General features: G+C 38.5%; 1 protein-coding gene across 2 annotated transcripts in view; it reads left to right on the forward strand.

The window, feature by feature from the left end:
* Positions 1-5,387: 5,387 nt before the first annotated feature.
* rassf7a (Ras association domain family member 7a) overlaps positions 5,388-18,741 on the forward strand; it is a 38,936-nt gene continuing 25,582 nt past the window's right edge. Inside the window, exons 1-2 of one of the 2 annotated variants that reach the window (XM_086298203.1) lie at positions 5,388-5,490; positions 10,988-11,114. The gene's annotated coding sequence lies outside the window, so the exon portion shown is untranslated. The remainder of the gene's footprint in view (positions 5,491-10,987; positions 11,115-18,741) is intronic. The other variant, XM_086298204.1, reaches the window with a different exon arrangement.

Here is an 18,741-nt window from a genome sequence, read left to right on the forward strand (position 1 = left end):
CCTTTACATTTGCAGGTGTTTAATTTGAATTTAATTTGATCTGTATGGTAAAAATATATTCTATTCAATTCAGGTTTACAACAACAGTAACCTCAAAGTACTTTATACTGTAATTTAATTAAATTCAGTTTTATTTCTACAGTGCCAAATCACAACAACAGTCACTTCAAGGTGCTTTATATTGTAAGGTAGACCCTACAATAATACATACAGAGAAAAACCCAAAAATCAAATGACCCCCTATGAGCAAGCACTTTGGCGACAGTGGGAGAGAAAAACTTCCTTTTAACAGGAAGAAACCTCCGGCAGAACCAGGCTCAGGGAGGGGCGGGGCCATCTGTTGCGACCAGTTGGGGTGAGAGAAGGAAGACAGGATAGAAGACATACTGTGGAAGAGAGACAGAGGTTAATAACAAGTATGATTCAATGCAGAGGGGTCTATTAACATATAGTGAGTGAAAAAGATGACTGAAAAGGAAAAACTCAATGCATCATGGGAGTCCCCCAACAGCCTATGCCTATCCGGTTGTTCAGTCTCACGTCACTAGCCGTGTCTGGGTCTAAACTCCGCTGCAGCTCCATATATCAAACGATCACTATGGCATTACTGAGAGTTGAAAAACTGTCTAAAGTCTTTCATCTTTAATAAAATGATCAGCGTTCTGCTCTACCAGGTGTAACAATTGAGTTTAACATCCAGGCATCCATGAAAACGGAATTTATGACATTTAACGGAGTTAGAAGTTAGCAGGGAGTTAGCTCGCTAGCTTCTATCTAAATACAATATAGCATGTCCTGACTGCGAGGTTTTGGAAACAAATTCAAACGTACAGCTCTGTTATCACTTCCAGCATAAATGAAGACAGAAAACTAAACAGCAGTGATGTTTGTAGGGTTACTGAAGTTGGGCTAGCTGGTATATAATGATGTGCTACGTGACCGCTAGCGACACAGCTATGTTAGCATAATATAAACAAGCTAACTTTTTTTCCACTCGATAAAAGTTAACGTGAGTGTTCTCAGTGGTCAGAAACAAATGTAATCGCATGGCAGGATGCTGTAAAAGGACCAAACTTCAGCCAGGAGAACAACTGAGATAATCCATCCGCAATACGAGGTTAGTCATTCATATACTGCTGCATGGGCTGGGCTGTAGTTACATCCTAAGGTTTTAAAAACTGAGCTTAAATAAATGATTAGTGGTAATAAAAGCCGAGGGAGGTCAACCGGGATCACTGACTGTTTTAGGAGCTTTTTGAGATCAAATAGAAGAAAATACATAACATTAACATTAAACATGTTAACAACACAAAAGCCAAACGCAGACTACTTTAGGCCCGGAAGTAGGATTCGTCGCGTCATCACTGAACAACCGGATAGCAGCATAACTAAGGGAGAATTCAGGGTCACCTGGTCCAGCTCTAACTATATGCTTTAGCAAAAAGGAAAGTTTTAAGCCTAATCTTAAAAGTAGAGATAGTGTCTGTCTCCCGAATCCAAACTGGGAGCTGGTTCCACAGAAGAGGGGCCTGAAAACTGAAGTCTATGCCTCCCATTGTACTTTTAAATACTCTAGGAACAACAAGTCAGCCTGCAGTGCGAGAGCGAAGTGCTCTAATGGGGTGATATGGTACTATAAGGTCGTTAAGATAAGATGGGGCCTGATTATTTAAGACCTTGTATGTGAGGAGCAGGATTTTGAATTCAATTCTGGATTTAACAGGGAGCCAATGAAGGGAAGCCAATACAGGAGAAATCTGCTCTCTCTTTCTAGTCCCTGTCAGGACTCTTGCTGCAGCATTTTGGATTAACTGAAGGCTTTTCAGGGAATTTTTAAGACACCCTGATAATAATGAATGACAGTAGTCCAGCCTGGAAGTAATAAATGCATGAACTAGTTTTTCAGCGTCACTCTGAGACAGGATATTTCTAACTTTAGAGATGTTGCACAAATGGAAGAAAGCAATCCTACATATTTGTTTAATATGTGCATTGAAGGACATATCCTGGTCAAAAATGACTCCAAGGTTCCTCAGTGTTACTGGAGGCCAAAGTAATGCCATCCAGAGTAAGAATCTGGTTAGATACCATAGTTCTAAAGTATTGGAAAAACCCCTAACAATCAAGTGCCCCCCGATGAGCAAGCACTTTGTGACAATGGGAAGGGAAACTCCCGTTTAACAGGAAGAAACCTCTGGCAGAACCAGGCTCAGGGAGGGGCAGCCATCTGACAGGACCGGTTGGGGGTGAAAGGAAAGAGAAAAGAAGAAAGAGAAGACAAAAGAAAACAAAGCATAGGAAGACGGACCAAACACACTAAGGGAGAGAGAAGATAAAATTATAATGACATGTTGCAGAGGTATATAAACACATGGAGAAGAAGTGCTCTGTGCATCACATGAAGTCCCGCAGCAATCTGAGCCAATATCAGCATATCTAAGGGATGGTTCAAGGGCACCTGATCCTGTCCTGACTAAGCTTTATGAAAAAGGAAAGTTTTCGGTTTATTTTAAAAGTAAAGACACCTGTCTCCCAAATCCAAATAGGGAGCTGACTCCACAGGAGAGGGTCCTGGTAGCTAAAGGCTCTGCCTCCCAATTTAGAATCTCTAGAAACTACAAGCAAGCCTGCATTTTGATAGTGCACTGTGGGCATAATATGATAGTATGAGGGCCTGAAGCATTTGTATGTGTCGAGAAATTCTGGATTTACCGGGGAACCACTGAAGAGTGGTTAGGAGAAAGTCACGTTATGTATGAGAGAAAGTCACATTACGCAAAGCTGCTGAAACGTGATTTCTTTGTCATTGCCTTTTTGCAATATAAAACGTAGGATAATATAGACTAAAAACTGCAGCTTCACACTGCACGGAGAGAGTATATCTCGGTACCTCAGCAGAGCTGGCAATATCATCAAGGACCACTCTCACCCCAGCAACCAACTGTTTGAACTATTACCGTCAGGCCGACGGTACAGGTCACATAAAACCAGGACAAACAGATTCAGGGATAGCTTTCTTTCCCAGAGCTATCACCGTAGTAAATAAGCACAAAAACAATTGAACCTATTCCATACCGTCACTGTCATTATATTATGCTGCTATTCATACTGTCATTATATTAATGCTGCTATCCTGTATATATTGTACATACTATTGTTTGAGTACTTACGATTGTTTTTTTTGTACTTTTTATATTTTACATTTATATTTATTATTGAAACTTGCACCAAGGGAGTGGCACTCCAATTTCGTTGTACTCTGTACAATGACAATAAAGGCTATTCTATATCAGGAATGATGACCTAAGGCACTGCTTTGAGTCACTGTTTTGCAATCTTAAATTGGCATACTGGAGCTATATAGCACTTACCACTCATTGTGTTTCAATGCCGTGTGTTCAGAAACTTTGAGCAGAGGCAACAAGGATTACCTGATGTGCAAGAGAGAGTCTTAAACAGACCGATATTCATTAGTGGGGTTTTTTTTGTTTTTTTTGCTCAAACTGATGTGAATGAAACACTTAGGCTAACATTCACAGACCTAGATTTTGTCTTTATTTTGAAACAGTAATTATTAATAACTGTAACAGCAGTTATAATGTTAACTGTTACAATTAATTTGGCAAAAAATCTATATACTCAGTAATACTCAGTAATATTGTTGTTCTACATGTTCTTGAACCAACAAATACATTCTTTTAATTAAATGAATAACAATCTTATGTAAGATCAGTCATGGGTAACAGTCAATATTCATGCATTACATAGATACTGAAGACATTGTGATGTAACACAATCAGTTTAGTCAGAAAAATATCTATTAATAGTGCCAACTTCCTCCTGTCAGATCAAATCAGATTTGTTTGAGGAGGAGAGAGGTGATTTTCAACTTCAAAATCATTAAAACTGCTGTTACTTACAATCCATTAAATGATCTAACAGTCTGAAGGACAAATGCTTTTCTGCTACATCCATCACGCTGTTTGTTGTGACTACCTAAAGCTACGTGTTGACACAGGTTAACTAGCTTTTTATCATAATAAACAATGAGCCAATCCTAAAAGGCTTATTAGTGTTTGCTGCTGCCATGGAGACACAGCTCCAGGTTGTTCCTCCAAAAGTGGCGGTTAATCATTTGCCATTAGTCATTTCTATAAAAATGTGTATAAGTATGCATGGACGCACAGGGCATAGCCTGGGGTGGCACTGGCCCCACTTGTTGATGCCTTATCATATCAGTGCAACCATGGGTATCAATTAAAAAGAATGATAGGAAAGTGATAGCTCCCGCTTTCCTCTGGAAAACATTTTTATCCCCTTTCACTTGCCTTACTTTGAACTGGTATTTTACACTGGTATTTTTAAGTTATTTGATACTTTACACTGGTATTTTTAAATTATACCTTATCACTGTTGTTCCCAGATTTTGTTTTTCACAAATAAACATGTGTACTGTTGCTTTGTGATACAGGCTATCAATGCTTCATTTCACAAACACAAAGAGCTGTTCGAGGACGGCGTGGTGCATATACCTGTTTTTTTAGAAAAGGTGTCGCATTGCAATTTTGCATTAATGTGAGTGGATTAAAGGAGTCAGTTTATATACAAGCATGTATATAAACAAATACAGATACATATAGGGGAAGAAGAAAAAAAAGAAAAGAGCGACGGTAACATTAAACAAAGACATTACAAGCATTACAAATTTTAATGTTTTTATCATTTATGTATGTGTTTGGCAAGGAGTAAAGTCAAGTAGATGAGGTAAAAAGCTTTTGAGTCAGTACACCATGTAAGATTTTTTTTTGTAGAAAAGTACAAAGATTTTGTTAGAAATAAAATAAACAATGTTTTTCCATGAAAGCTGTGCGTAAGTACAAGACCAAAATAAATGGCAGCAAGTCTCTAGAAAGGGCTCACAACGAGTGTTTTTCACAGGCTAAAACCTATGAATTAATTTGAAAGAGACCGCCTTCATTTTGTTTGTCATAAACAAACAAAAAAAGTGTGAGAAAGACCAAATTCTTCCCAAATTCCCTAACAAAATGACTCCAGTAAGAGATGACAGGAGGAACAGACGTCAGATCACACCTTTGTGTGCGGTGAAGCAATTGTTAGGTGAGGTGTAAGGTGAATTGTTACTTCCTTACCTCGGAGCCATATTGCTTTGAGGCACAGGAGATCTTTGCTCATTAATATTATTATAACTCACTTATTTTTAATGCAGATGTTCACGAGTTTTTGTTTATTTCCAATATAATTTTCGCTTCTGGGGAGGTACAACTCCCCAGAAGCATCGCATTTCACGTTATTTCATTTTATTTTTTCACAAGCTTGTCGTTAAGACCTTTAATTTGAAAGGGCGAACCGGAAGTCGTGTAGTTTGCCTTTACCGGACTGGAGTGTGGATTTTTGCCCACAGTGAGCAGCTGGAAGATGAGATGAAGCACTCGACTGTCCGCTGAATTGAAAACGCCTGCTAACTCACTTGTAAGTTGTTTTCATTTCATTTTTTAAAATCTTTTTTAAAATCTTTGTTTATATCAAGATAAAGTTGAACGGAAATGTTTTTTAAGACTGGTGGTAATGCAACAAGTGCTGGCAACTGAGCTCAGAGCACCTGCAGTATGGTGACAGGCTAACGATAAACTGGGATACAAAATTTACCTACCCACTTTGTGGTGTTAATGGTCCACTTATGTTGATGGGAGCAGCTTCTGTGTAGGTTTAGTTGGATTGTTGCTATGTTAATATATTTTTATGTAAATAGATCAACTGAAGCTTTACAAATAATCGCTTAAATGATGTTTATACAGTACACTGAAGTTACTGGCAATGAGAAGAAATGTTATCATTGAACATTATCATTTCACAAAGCTCCACGATGCTCATTGACTGCATATAGAAGATGGACGTAGCTCTCAGGTCTCAAAAATGAAGCCAATGCTAATGTGAAGTAAACATTAATTCCTTTGATTGGCCAGTAGGGGGCACTTCTCTGGTTGCCAGAAGACAGTTGAAGCGTTATAGAAGTCCATAGGAAAATGACCCTCTGCTTCCTTGCACAGTCACCTTAATGAACACTTTCCTAACAACACTATGCACTCAGTAACTAGTTTCAAATCATGCTGAATATGCAATTATGTCATAGAACGATTTGGGAATTAGTCATAACCTCTAATCTATTGATTTATTTTCCTGAACAACAAATTTTTCCAACATTATTTTTGTCTACCAGAACATGATTTTTCATCTTTCCAGGTCTCAAAATACTGATTCATGTTTGTTAGCATCAACGTTATGTAACAATATTTCAAGGAAATTTGTAATGTGTATATATACATTTTTTTTGTCAGCATAGAAAATTAATGCTGAAAAACTTTTTATTGAGTGCAGCCCAAAGGAAGCGGCATTTAGTAGTGCAAACAAAATGAAGGGCATTTTTATGTCCTTCTTTTTCAGTGAGTTACTGCCAGAGCACCAACCACTCCACCCACCAAACGGGTAACAGAATTCAAGCTGTCAATTTATTCAAGGCCGCCCAACAATATAGGGCAATAGCAGTGACACCGCAGAAGTCAAGTGTAAGCACAAAAGTAGCCTATGTAGTGATTTCCTGTGAAATAAAAGTATAAATAACTGATTAACACTTTAACAACAGCAATAAGTGAAGTAACTTAAGCCTGTAACTTTTAAGGAGATGCTCAGTATTCACACATACTCAAATGGAACTTGAAAAATATTTTCAGCCTGCGATGTTGTAATCTTAGTTGAGCTTTTTCACCAGTTCTTTAAAGCTGTGCTTTTCCACTGCGTAACCATGTCAGCAATTTCCATGTTTGCTCTTCCTGTCAAAAGGAGTGCAACTAGCAAGTGCTTCAGCAATGCTCAGTTGAGTCATTTGTTTACTTTTGGGCCACACATTACCAGCTGCTCTCCTTGTAGCCTGGTTGCACATGACGGTGTGTTTTCGCCTCAGTTGGTGAAACAAGTATGTTTATTTTTTTTCCACCTTCAGCAGGAACAGATTTCTTGCATATTTCCATAGCGCTGTGTTTTGTTGGTGGTTGGTGAAGTAGTTCTCGTTTTGCTATAACGTCACTGGAGGTTGACATGCAGCTCTTGCTATCATACATGTCAGATGACAATGACTGGAATCATTAGGGACGGTATGGTATGGCATGACCATAGTGTCTATGTAGACTAAACATTTTTGATGGAGGTGCTGGCCATTGGTACACCTGACACGTTGACATATTTTCACACATCATTTGTATTATTTTTAAAATCTAAATATGTTACGTCAACACCGATCTGTAGTTGTCAGCCATTTTTTTTATTGGCCTACTGATGTATCTGCATTTTGTGCTGATTTACAATCTGCTTATTGTTTGGCTTGATAGATAATAATGAAAAGTACACATCACTTTTCCGCGTTATCTATTTCTTCAAATGTCTTTATCGACAGTCAAAACTCTAAAGGTCAATAAATGGAAAAGCAACAAAAATATTCATAAATTGCTGATGCAAATAATTGATTTTATAAATATATCACATATATTTCTACCAAGTATTCAAAGTATACCTGTATACAAAGACGTTTATCAGTTTATTTACTTTTTATCTGTTATTTATGTTTGCCTAGCTATTCTGATGTGAGGCGTTTTAAGATTGATTATTTGTATTTGGTATTTGATTCTTCCTCGTATTGATTTCATGTATCTCCTCCACTTCTCATATGTTGTTTGTACTTCTCTGTCGCATCCCTCACACACCATGTTGTATTATATTGGCTTCTTCCTTCTTTTGAAAAAATAAAAACTTTCCCACTTCACTTTTTAAAACAATTGTTCAGCTCTGTAAACTGTTTTTGTTTCCTCTTCATGTTTTACTTGGAATCACTGAGTGAAACCGAGTACTGAGTGGTCTCCTTTAGTCCATTCAGATTAATGCAAAAGTGCAATGCAATGCCCTTTAACAAACTTTTTTTTTTTTTTAAACTTAACACCGTGCTTTGAAAAAGTTGGAACAGGTACATGCAGCACACTGTACTTTAACAGCTCTTTGTGTTTGTGAAATGAAGGATAGACAGCCAGAAACGGTACGCTACACTGCAGATGTTAAACAGTGCATCAGATACTTTCTCCTGACAGATACAACAATCACCACAATACCAGTGCTCACTGATAAGTATTCTTCTATAAACAATCACCAGTATATGTCGGCCAGTAATTTACCCCCAGTTTAGTCAATTTTAAATTGAGGAATTTTATTTTTTAAATTTAATTGAGTCTGCTACCATATTTGACACAAAGCTTTGCATCATCTTGCAATTTCTGACTATTTGATAAGTAAATGTCAATTATCTTTTTCTCCTTCTTCATCTTTCGGCTGCTCCCTTTAGGGGCCACCACAGTGGATCATCTCCCTCACATCAGCCTATCCCTACCATCCTCCTGTGTCACACCAACTCTCTGTATAGCCTTGTTCATTACATCTGTGAGTCCTTACATTTAAATTCCTCACTTTCGCCTCCAGACTCCTGCTTTTCCTTCTCTCTTTCAATCCAATAAGGCAGGAGAAAATAATCTCAAACTCACTCACATCATAGACTCTCGGGAGCAAATCCGCACGTGGATACTTTGTAATTACGACTTTTAATTAATTTAATTGAGAAAATGCATTCCTATTTCTTCTGAATATTCATAGAAGAAAGTTATTAAGACTGTCGGTCACACACTTTTAGAAAGACTGACAAATAACTCAATGTGTCATTGTATGAATGGGTCAATCTTCAGGTATCTCCAAGCATATCCCAAGAATCTGTGATAAGCCTAGAGCTACAATGTGTGTGCTATCTATTGATAAGCTGGTACAGGATTGTTAAGCCTCTGGCAGACCTCCCCATAACCTTTCTTTCTTTTTTTTTTTTTCATGACTGTCCATGCAGTTGATACCGGCGGCTCTGTCGTCTTCATTTGCTGAGGCTTATTGCTGTTATTGTGTCGCCATTCATGTTGTAGGGAGGTAATTGAGCCCCTTATTTCTTGCTAGATGCCTTTGGAGAATGAGACCTACCAGCCACAGCTGAAGCAGGGTAATTTAGTGTCACTGAAGCAATGTATTAAAAGGCAGATGATTGTGTTCAAGTGTTCACTATATTGCAGAGAGAGTGATGGATGTGTGATATCATCAGGGTAATAAACCATCTGCCTATCACTTGTAGACCATATTTGTCTCACTGCTTTGTAGGGGATTTACAATTAGCTGGAAAGCCTCACTACAATTTACTTGACTATTCAGGGAGTGCATAGTGAAAAAAAAAAAAAACACAAACTAATTTTGAAGTTTAGGTTTATTAAAATGGTCTAAAGTGGAAACATAAATAAGTCATGACAACAATAAAATAAACAAATGTAAAAGTAGCTTTGAAAAGATTTTAGCTTAAAACAGCTGAATCCGTTTAGACTGAAGAATCGTTGGCCATTCATGCTCCGAGATAACACTAACCTGTGGGGGAGTGATCGTATCCAGCCCAAGGGGCAGGATAGGATCAGTAATAAGTTCTCCTGTGCACATGGATTTCAGATCACGCTTCAGTCATCTGTTGATATTGGATCAAATAAATCAACCTGAAAACGGATTTCTGCATCGCCACTTCCTACAGATGATGCAGCTTTGCTGGCTTCATTTGGCTCAGACATCTGCTGTGCTCTGGGGCTGTTTGTAAGTCGGGCGTATTGAAGTGTTTGAGATGATGCAGTTACCGATTTCCAAGTCTTCAAGCCTTTCGGTAAACACTGGATCGACTCCTTTGGGTTTTAAGAGAAGTACCTCCATGAGTGCTGTTAAGATGGAATCTTGTTTCTCCCAAGTTCCTAGTATTAATACTCAATATTTTTTCAATGCAGTTACAAATTGTGTGTGTGTTTTTTTTTTTTTTTTTTGTTTTTTTTAATGGTCTATTAGTGTTTTCTTCTGATAATTGATTCATTTTTTTGCTATCACACAGTTACAAGCTATACACACTGTTAATGGCAATATTGTGTGTGTGGTGTTAAGTGGGGGTTCCTCAGATTGTTTCAAGTAATTCTAAATGCACTACTGAGCTGTTGGTAATGAAACCGGCACGAGTCCCTGCTGCTAGCACCACAACCACTGTTCAGTCATATTCTCAGCCTTTTTTTTTTTTTTTTTTTAATCCTTTTCTTCTGCAAGAGAGCAGCTGAAGCCAGTATCTTATTACATTGGGGGGGGGGGGGGCATAGTAAACTGAGATGACTGAGAAAGCCCAAATTTTCCCTTTTCATGATTATAGTGGTCTAATGATGGCCCAACAGAATATAAAATGTTAATCTAACATTTACACATACAGCTGTTTTGTTTTTATTAAAGCTGGTATATGTGTGACGGGTGGTTTTGGTTAATGTTTCATGATGACAACAAGTGTCATTTGGTCATGATGGTGTCCTGTCAGAAAGTGTATGCTAATGCACTACATGTAATAAAACATTACTAAAGTGGAAAGGAAGTTATAGAGTGTGTCAACTGTTCTTTTAATATCCTATTGTTAACAGGAAAAAAAAATAGTTTCCAATTTATTTCATGTTGAGTTTAGACTGTGGAAAAAGTTTTTTCACTCAAGCGTCAGGTCAGCTATACTTTGAGTTTCTTTCCCTTTCTATCCTTGTCTCTTTATCTTAGGTCCTCTATCACCCCTCCACCCAAAAACGCCATCCTTCTTTTTTATTCTCTTCTCCTCTCTCTCAGTGTATAGGGAGTGGTGTTTGGGCAGTCATGTGACTTTTTGTCTGAACACAATTGCCGGTGTTTGCCATTGGCCATTTTTCTTTGAAAGAGCGTTGGTTTCCCGGGTAACGGGGAATGGCGGCACCACTTCGCTTTTCTCTCCAGCTGCCCCCTCCCGTCTGCGTTGTTCTGACCTGGTCTCTCTCTCTCTTTCTCTCTGTCGCCGTCTCTTCGTCAGGCTGTGGATCAGGTAGCCTGTGAGCACGACACACACATACAGTGAGAGGGTTGTCTCGCTCTTCCTCCTCTCCTTCTTCTCCTTTTTCATCAGGCTGGCAGTTGCAGAGTCCATTAGACTGCAGGAGGTGAGTGAAACAAATGACCTTATTTGTTTAGATTTAGGTGCTTTTTTTTTTTTTGTTGCGTTGCACTGTTTCTTTTCTAGCTGAGCACATGGTTGAACTTGTTTAAAATACTAAGTACTAAACTATCCACCTACTAAGTAAATAGAGCATCCAGTACAAATTAGTCAGTGATTAAACAATCATTACTAATTGGAACAGTAATCTTAAAGTTAAAAAATAAATTGGCCTTATTTTAGAGATACTCTAACTCTAATGTCCATGTTAGCAATAGAGTGGGAGCACTATTTGATGCTTGTTAAAAAATATTTTTTTAACTCTAACCGTTTGATCTACTGGGATTCCTGCTAACTTGTATGTGTCTAGCACAAAGTTTTATCCATGTTTTATTTTGAAATTTAAAGATATGGCATCACGCACTCATTTTACACATTCCAAAAAGGAAGGAAATCAAAGTCCATCAAGAGGCAAGTTCACTTCTTAAGCATCTTGCTGATGTCTCTGGGTAGTAGAGCTGGGCGATATAAGATTTTTTCATATCACGATATGTTTTTTTCATTTCAGGCGATAACGATATCTATCACGATATAAGCCAAATAACTATATTTGTAAGATTTAAATGTGCCGTTGCTCACAAGTAAAATGTGAAATAATCAGCAGCTTGTTTTTATTTAAATATTTATTTCCCATAATAAGTTCAACAGGGTAGATGTACTTAAGGAACATGAGACTTTTTCAGATAAATAAAGGCAAATATTGCAAACTACACAAAAGGCAGCCGCTAAAGCGTTTAAGTTTCAAAATAGAACAAACAAAACATTGTCAATTCCACTTAGAAACAAAATATTAATTCTAAAAATAAATCTTAGTTTGTTTTACAGAAGAACAGACAAAACTGACTAACTTTTGTCAATATCAAATAAACTGAGAACTAAAAGGAAATTCTCAATCTCTCCTTGTTGTATAGCTGAGCTTTTCAAACAGTTTTAACAGTTACTTTAGTCTGACAAAAGCCGAATGACGAATTGGCGCTTCCAGTCAGAGACTGAGGCTACGTCCACACGTACACGGGTATTTTTGAAAACGGAGATTTTCCGTTTTCGTTTTAAAAAATAATCCCGTCCACACATAAAGGCAGAAATGAAGGAAAACGCTGCTATGAACATGCCAAAGCAGCAGGTGGCGCTAGATTCCTAACCGTGCAGAAATGTTGGCCAATCAGAAATCTAGAAGCCTCGGTGGGAAAAAGTAAACAAAGCTGGGGCATAGAAGCAGAACCGAGTCGTATGTGTGGAGGGACAGTAACTGTGTGTATATGTAAGCATTTAAACACTGCAGAGAGTAGAATTAACAGTATTGTAGAAATTCATTTCACCGAAACAATAACGTGGCGCACAGTGTGACGTCAAAAAATGCGCACACCTTTGACGCTGCGTTTTCTCCATTTTTCTAGTCCACACGTAAATGCAAAATCGGAGTTTTTACAAATCTCCGTTTTCAGTGACCAAAAACGGCGTTTACGTGTGGACGAAAGGTGCAAACGCATAGAAAATCTGTGTTTTCAAAAATACCCGGGTACGTGTGGACATAGCGCATGCACCAGTTTATTGTATTTCCAGACTTGCTTTCGGCACAATTTACAGTGCACGCTACTCTGTTTTTTGTCAGACTTGAAATAGCCGAAATACCTTCACACTACGGAACTTCTATGGCTCTTCCGTTCGACAATCTCTCCGGCATTGGAACCATCATCTGTTTTCCCTTCGGTCACGCTCGGTTGATTTTTCTAGTCGGCACACTCATTTCCTCCATTACCTGGGCGGTACGTGGCTGGCTGCTTCCCAAACAAACACACGTGCAGCTTGGCACTTGTGCTGTAAGTAACAAGTCACGTGACGTGACGCTGCGGCTGTGATTGGTTCGGCTCTGCGCTACGTAATTTGGATTGGCTTTCTTTTTTTTGTTTTTTTGTTTTAAGAGGACAAGAGCGGCGAGGTCTATCGCGATAGTTTAATTTTTCTATCGAGAAAAAGTTATATCGCGATACATATCGTTATCGTTCTATCGCCCAGCTCTACTGGGTAGTTATGTGAGGAGTAACTTTTTAAATCCCCGTCCAACTGAATGAAAGAAGTGATGCTTGTTTTCGGAACAGAATGATAATTCATTAATGGTCTAATTCAGAGCGCTGATACGATTACATTTCTGCCCATCCAGTGAGAGTACTGAAGAAATACTCTATTGATTCATGTTATTCATGGAAGTCAAACACACAAAAATAGAGAAGTGTGCTTGCTACAGTGAAGTTGAAACTGTTCTTCCTCTCTGCTACTTGCATCCATCACTGCAAAAACATGATTGGCTAACATAGTTCCTGTTTGGACTGTTGATTTGATCTTTCGAGATATGGATGGGGAAAAACACGGTCTTTGACAGAGGTCTATAACTTTGTGTTTAGGATTTTGTAATTAAGCCGGCTGTCTATTAAGTTGTCTCTGAGGGAAAACTGGCTGGTTCACATATGGGCTGATAGTAACTAGTGCAAACAGGTAATTTAATTAAGTATCAGTATTAACCATAAGAGCCCAAAGCTATTTTGTGGGTAATTTCTAATAAATACCTTTTAAATAAATCTCTTGGGGAAAAGCTAGCTAGTCATACATGCTGTACTTTAATTATTTTTTGGAGCCTTCTGACTTTAGTAGATGGTGCAGTAGTGGAGAGTAGAAAAGGCCTTGCAGCGTATGGTTGCCTGCTCACCCTGTGAGCTAAACTGGCGCCCATGTTTTCATAAATCTTTAAGGTGTCTGGGTTATTCATTATATTGTTTTTATTTTTCATACAATGTGTCTGCTTCATGTTTGGGACATCGCAGAGGTTTTCTATATATTTAGAATTTGATTACTAAAAACTATTTTGCACAGAGAAAAAAAAATTTGTATAATCTGCTCTTAGAAATAAATACACGGGTAAAGCTGTTATTTGGAAAAACGTTTAATCTTTAATCTTCAAAATATGATTTCTGTGCCAGGTTAGATGAACATCATCATAGAGAGCAGCTCTGTCTTGTTATATATATTTCCCCACTCATCCGTGCTGGCAGTCTTTATCCTTCAAGCTTGGGTCCTCTACAAGAGGTCTGGGAGCTAGAGGTTCCAATGACTGCACTCTGCTGGAGTAGGATCTCGGATGTCGTTCCTGGGATCTGCTGGAGCCGCTCACACAGTTTGGGGTTACTGCCTTGAATTCTTCATGTAAACCCTTCCGCTGGAATTACCTGTATAGTAGCGTCCCAACAGCTCCTTTGTCTACTTCTGCCTTCTTGTTCTCCAGCCTTACACAGCTGTAGGTTTTTGTGTGTGTGTGTGTGTGTGTGTGTGTTTGTGTATTTTGTATGTATTTAACTTGTATTTTACTACTTTGCATTTTCACTGTAAACCTGCATAGGTTTTTATCTTTTCATCTTCTGTCTTATGCACATTTAAGGCTACGTCCGCACGTACATGGGTATTTTTGAAAATGGAGATTTTCCGTTTTTGTTTAAAAAAAAATAATCCCGTCTTCACGTAAGCGCAAAAATAAAGGAAAATGCTGCTAGGAATATGCCAAAGCAACAGGTGGCGATATATTCCTAACCGTGTAGAAATGTTGGCCAATCAGAAGTCTAGAAGCCTCGGTGGGAAATAGTAAACAAAGATAGGACATAGAAGCAGAACCGAGTCCTACGTGTGGAGGGACAGTAACTGTGTGTGTATGTGTAAGCATTTAAACACTGCAGAGAGTACAATTAACAGTATTGTAGAAATTCATTTCACCGAAACAATAACGTGGCGCACAGTGTGACGTCAAAAATGGCACACACCTTTGACGCTGCGTTTTCTCAGTTTTCCTCGTCCACATGTACATGCAAAAACTGAGTTTTCAAAAATATCCACCCTGGCAGGCGTTTTTAAAAATCTCCGTTTTCAGTGACGCCGTTTATGTGTGGATGAAAGGTGCAAATGCATAGAAAAAGCTCAGTTTTCAAAAATACCCGGGTACGTGTGGACGTAGCCTAAGTACAATGAATTTTGCTATATAAGTAAGTACAACTGCCATAGTGCTTTCAGGCTCAAAGCATGGTAGTAGGTCCTTGGTTATGATGAAGCAGAGAACTAAAACAGTCATGGCTGGCATGGGTTTTTAAATGTCTCACAGGATATTCTGTGCCCTAAACTGTGTGGAGATTATATGAACATTATTGGCCTAACTTATTTCTATGTTGTAATGAGAGCTGAACAATAACCTCGGTTATTCTTGAATTTCCATGAAAGATTCAACAGCTGTCTGTGATCTGTGCTCCACTCATCGTGGCACGGACACAATAAGGCCTGTGTTTGGGAATGAGGCCAATTTGAGAGGATTTTAAACATTGGTTGCTGTCCTGAAGTGGTTCCCCTTGAGCTTCATTTCTTAGGCTCTACCAACCAGGTGGTTGCTTCTGTGTTTGGTTACTGTGGTAACACTGCAAAGTGGCTCCCTGCCCCTGCCTCAGGTGTACTTTATCTTATGACCCGAAGGACACTTTGCACATACAAATACACATACACTTGCACTCCCATATACAAACACACACTAGGACCTTGATTGCTGACACGGGGAAATATGAAAGACGACTTTGTCCATTCTAGAAGTGACGGTGTAGTGGGAACAATGTTGTTATATATGTTGGTTTCTTAGGTTTATCAGTGTTAATTCTAAGAAAAGGAGCCTTTGCAGATATATTTTCTTCACTCCTGACTTTAAAATCTCTTAAAACTAATGAAGATTTGAGTCTCATCTGCGTTCATGTTTTGTATAAAGCCATTTATCTGTGCTTTTTTTTTTCTTTTTTTCTTTCTTTTTTTGCCAGCTTACATTGGGGCCAAATTTAGGGCTTAAAGCATTTCAAGCCTGTTGTTACTGACTGAGGTTTAACTCTGCACAGTCAGTTCATGAAGATTTTAATTTAATGTTGTTGTTTTTTTTTTTTTTTAAGTATATCCGTTTCTTGTCTGCATTAATCGTTTGTAGACTCAGTAAGCGGGAAACAGGGCTGGAGTGGGTGTCATTGATCCGCAGTCTGGTATTGCATTGCTGATGCAACCAAGAGGAAACTGGTGCCGAGGCCTTGTTGTTGCCTCTGACTGGCTGCCATGATGTCACCACTGCTGACCCGACAATCCTGACATTCCTGCTGATAGAGGTTTTATGCAGACGTGGAGGGCAATATGTGAGAGAGATGCACAGACTTGCACACATACGGCCTTTGTCTAAGCACTGATTAGTAATCTGGCATATACACCAACACACACGTCATTAATTCAGTCTCACGCATATGCCCACTCCAGCACACTCAAATGCTCTACAAGCCGAATAAAGACGGTGATGGCGAGTCTCATCAGCTTCGTTAAAATTCAACAGATCTTTAAGTGTCTCTGCTTGAATTTTCGGTGAATCAGTTTTGCATTCATTCTGTCCTTCAAACTAAAATGTCTATCGTTAAAATGGTATGATTAGAGATTCATTTTGCATTAGTGTTATCACTTCTTTGTCTCTCTATGCGCCTCAGTTTTTTGGGGGTGTTTGAGTATTTGCTTATAATGCTTATTTTTATTTTACTACAAAAGACTTTCTATAGTACAGCTACAGCTTTCCTTTGATTCAGCCAAGCCACAGAAGGAAAGAGATGACAGGCCTGCTGCGGTGAAAGCTTTTAAACGCTGCTGTTCCCGCAGGTGCTTGGATAGTCCTTTCACAGCAAAGGCCAGTATTGTAAACAATGTTAAGAATAAGTGGTTAGAAAATGGAGTGTGACATCTGAGACCATATGGAGGACAAATGGAAAAGGATTTGGACTCAACAAACAGTTGTAAGAAATAATGTAAATCAACAAACTGAAGACTGGAGACAAAGGTGTAGACGAACAGGCTGGGTGTCTGTGAGTGTTCAGTGTGGCTTCTGCCTCACACTGTGTGAGGTTTACAAAGCTTTTGTTCACATTTGACCCGACCCCTAACCTGCACCCATCTGATAACTCCCCTCTCTGTAACCTGGATTTCCTGTCCATCCACTTCTTCACTTTGTTGGGCTTGCTCGACACACTTGGCGTGATAAAGCTACCTCTGGCTCTACCTCTTTGTTATTGAGTGAAACATACTAACAAAGGACATAATGTGCATGCATGATAAATCACAACATATGTTAATGCTTTACTCAGCATATTGAAAAATGTTGGAAAAAAAAATCACAGTAACTTTGTATTATGAGTGAAGTTTTGTGATAATTTTGTATCACAATCTAGTGATTACTACCTGTAGAAGACAACACCTTAATCTTGCACTAATTTCTCTTTCTTTGTATTCTCGCTCTGTAATCGCACATTAGCTAGGATTGTAATTCATGGGTTTGGTCCTCCCTTTTTCTAAAGAAGTCTTTGGGTTAGTCAGGCCCTGAGGCTGAGACAAACAGGCCCTCACAGGATTGTCTTGATCATTACAAGTATTTTTCAACCTCCTAGGACCTGGCGTCCACATATGTGGACATCACATTTTGGGTTATTTAGACTAAAATACTCAATTTTGCTCTACAAGGGCCTGATATCCACTTACGAGGACATTATACTGCTACTGTTCTATCAAAATTTTAAACGAATATCCTCATATGTGGCTCTTATTTTTCTTAAAAACAAAAATAAGGTTAAAAAAAAAAATCTGGTAATTCTTTGTTTTTACATTCATTGGGCCCCAATATGCCCAAATATCAAAGAGAAATTAAAAATGCATGTCTTGGAAGAGTTTGGGTCTTAGGAGGTTAATAATGCCTTTATTGAACTTTTAAAGGGCGTAACAAATAAACAGCAAAAAGAACAATAAAATGTTTCTATATTATTCATATCCTTGCAGCTAAATAAAAAGAAATAATAATTCACTGTCACAAAACCAAGTAGCTCGGAATGTTAAAATATGACACAAAAATGAGCTCCCTTAAACCGAAAAAAGAAAAATGTGAAACAATAGTAACAAATAGCAACAAGAATATGTCTGGTGTGTTTTTATTATAGTGATTTAATGTGGCAAGAGTCACATGTTCTCATGAGGCAACTAAAGTGTGTTAATCTGAGGTGTTTATTCACAATTCCCTTTCAGCACAAGCTGATATCAAGTCACCTGCTGAGGTTGCAGTTTCCATATCTTCACCCCATGCTTTTGCATATAATATGATGCATTCGTATTCATAAACGGACTATAAAATTCAGATGAAGCCCTTTATAATCACTTTATAATGACTTGTTGATTTTTGTCTTTTTCCCCCTCCTATCACTTCCTTTTCTTGTATGGGAGAGAGAAAGGAAAAATTGGAAACAGCTGCTACATCTGGTACAAACAGTCTATCCAACTTTGTGTGTCACAGCTCTCTCTCCCTGTAGCATTGAGGCTGGTTGTAGTATCCATTTACTGATAGGAACAGCATGGGGCAACACAGTGTGACACTAATGGCACAGCTTTTTCTCCAGAGACAGTGTCTTACCAGAAAGCGTGATTTTTAAGCAGTCGAGATATTTTGAAGTACTAGTTTGCTGCTTCCAACACGAAGACACTGAAGATAAACA

The sequence above is a fragment of the Aulonocara sp. 'chitande type north' Nkhata Bay genome, linkage group LG7, assembly GCF_057382095.1.
Source record: "Aulonocara sp. 'chitande type north' Nkhata Bay isolate Kocher_YH1m ecotype deep benthic linkage group LG7, A_spYH_male_GT1.1, whole genome shotgun sequence".
Classification (NCBI taxonomy): Eukaryota; Metazoa; Chordata; class Actinopteri; order Cichliformes; family Cichlidae; genus Aulonocara; species Aulonocara sp. 'chitande type north' Nkhata Bay.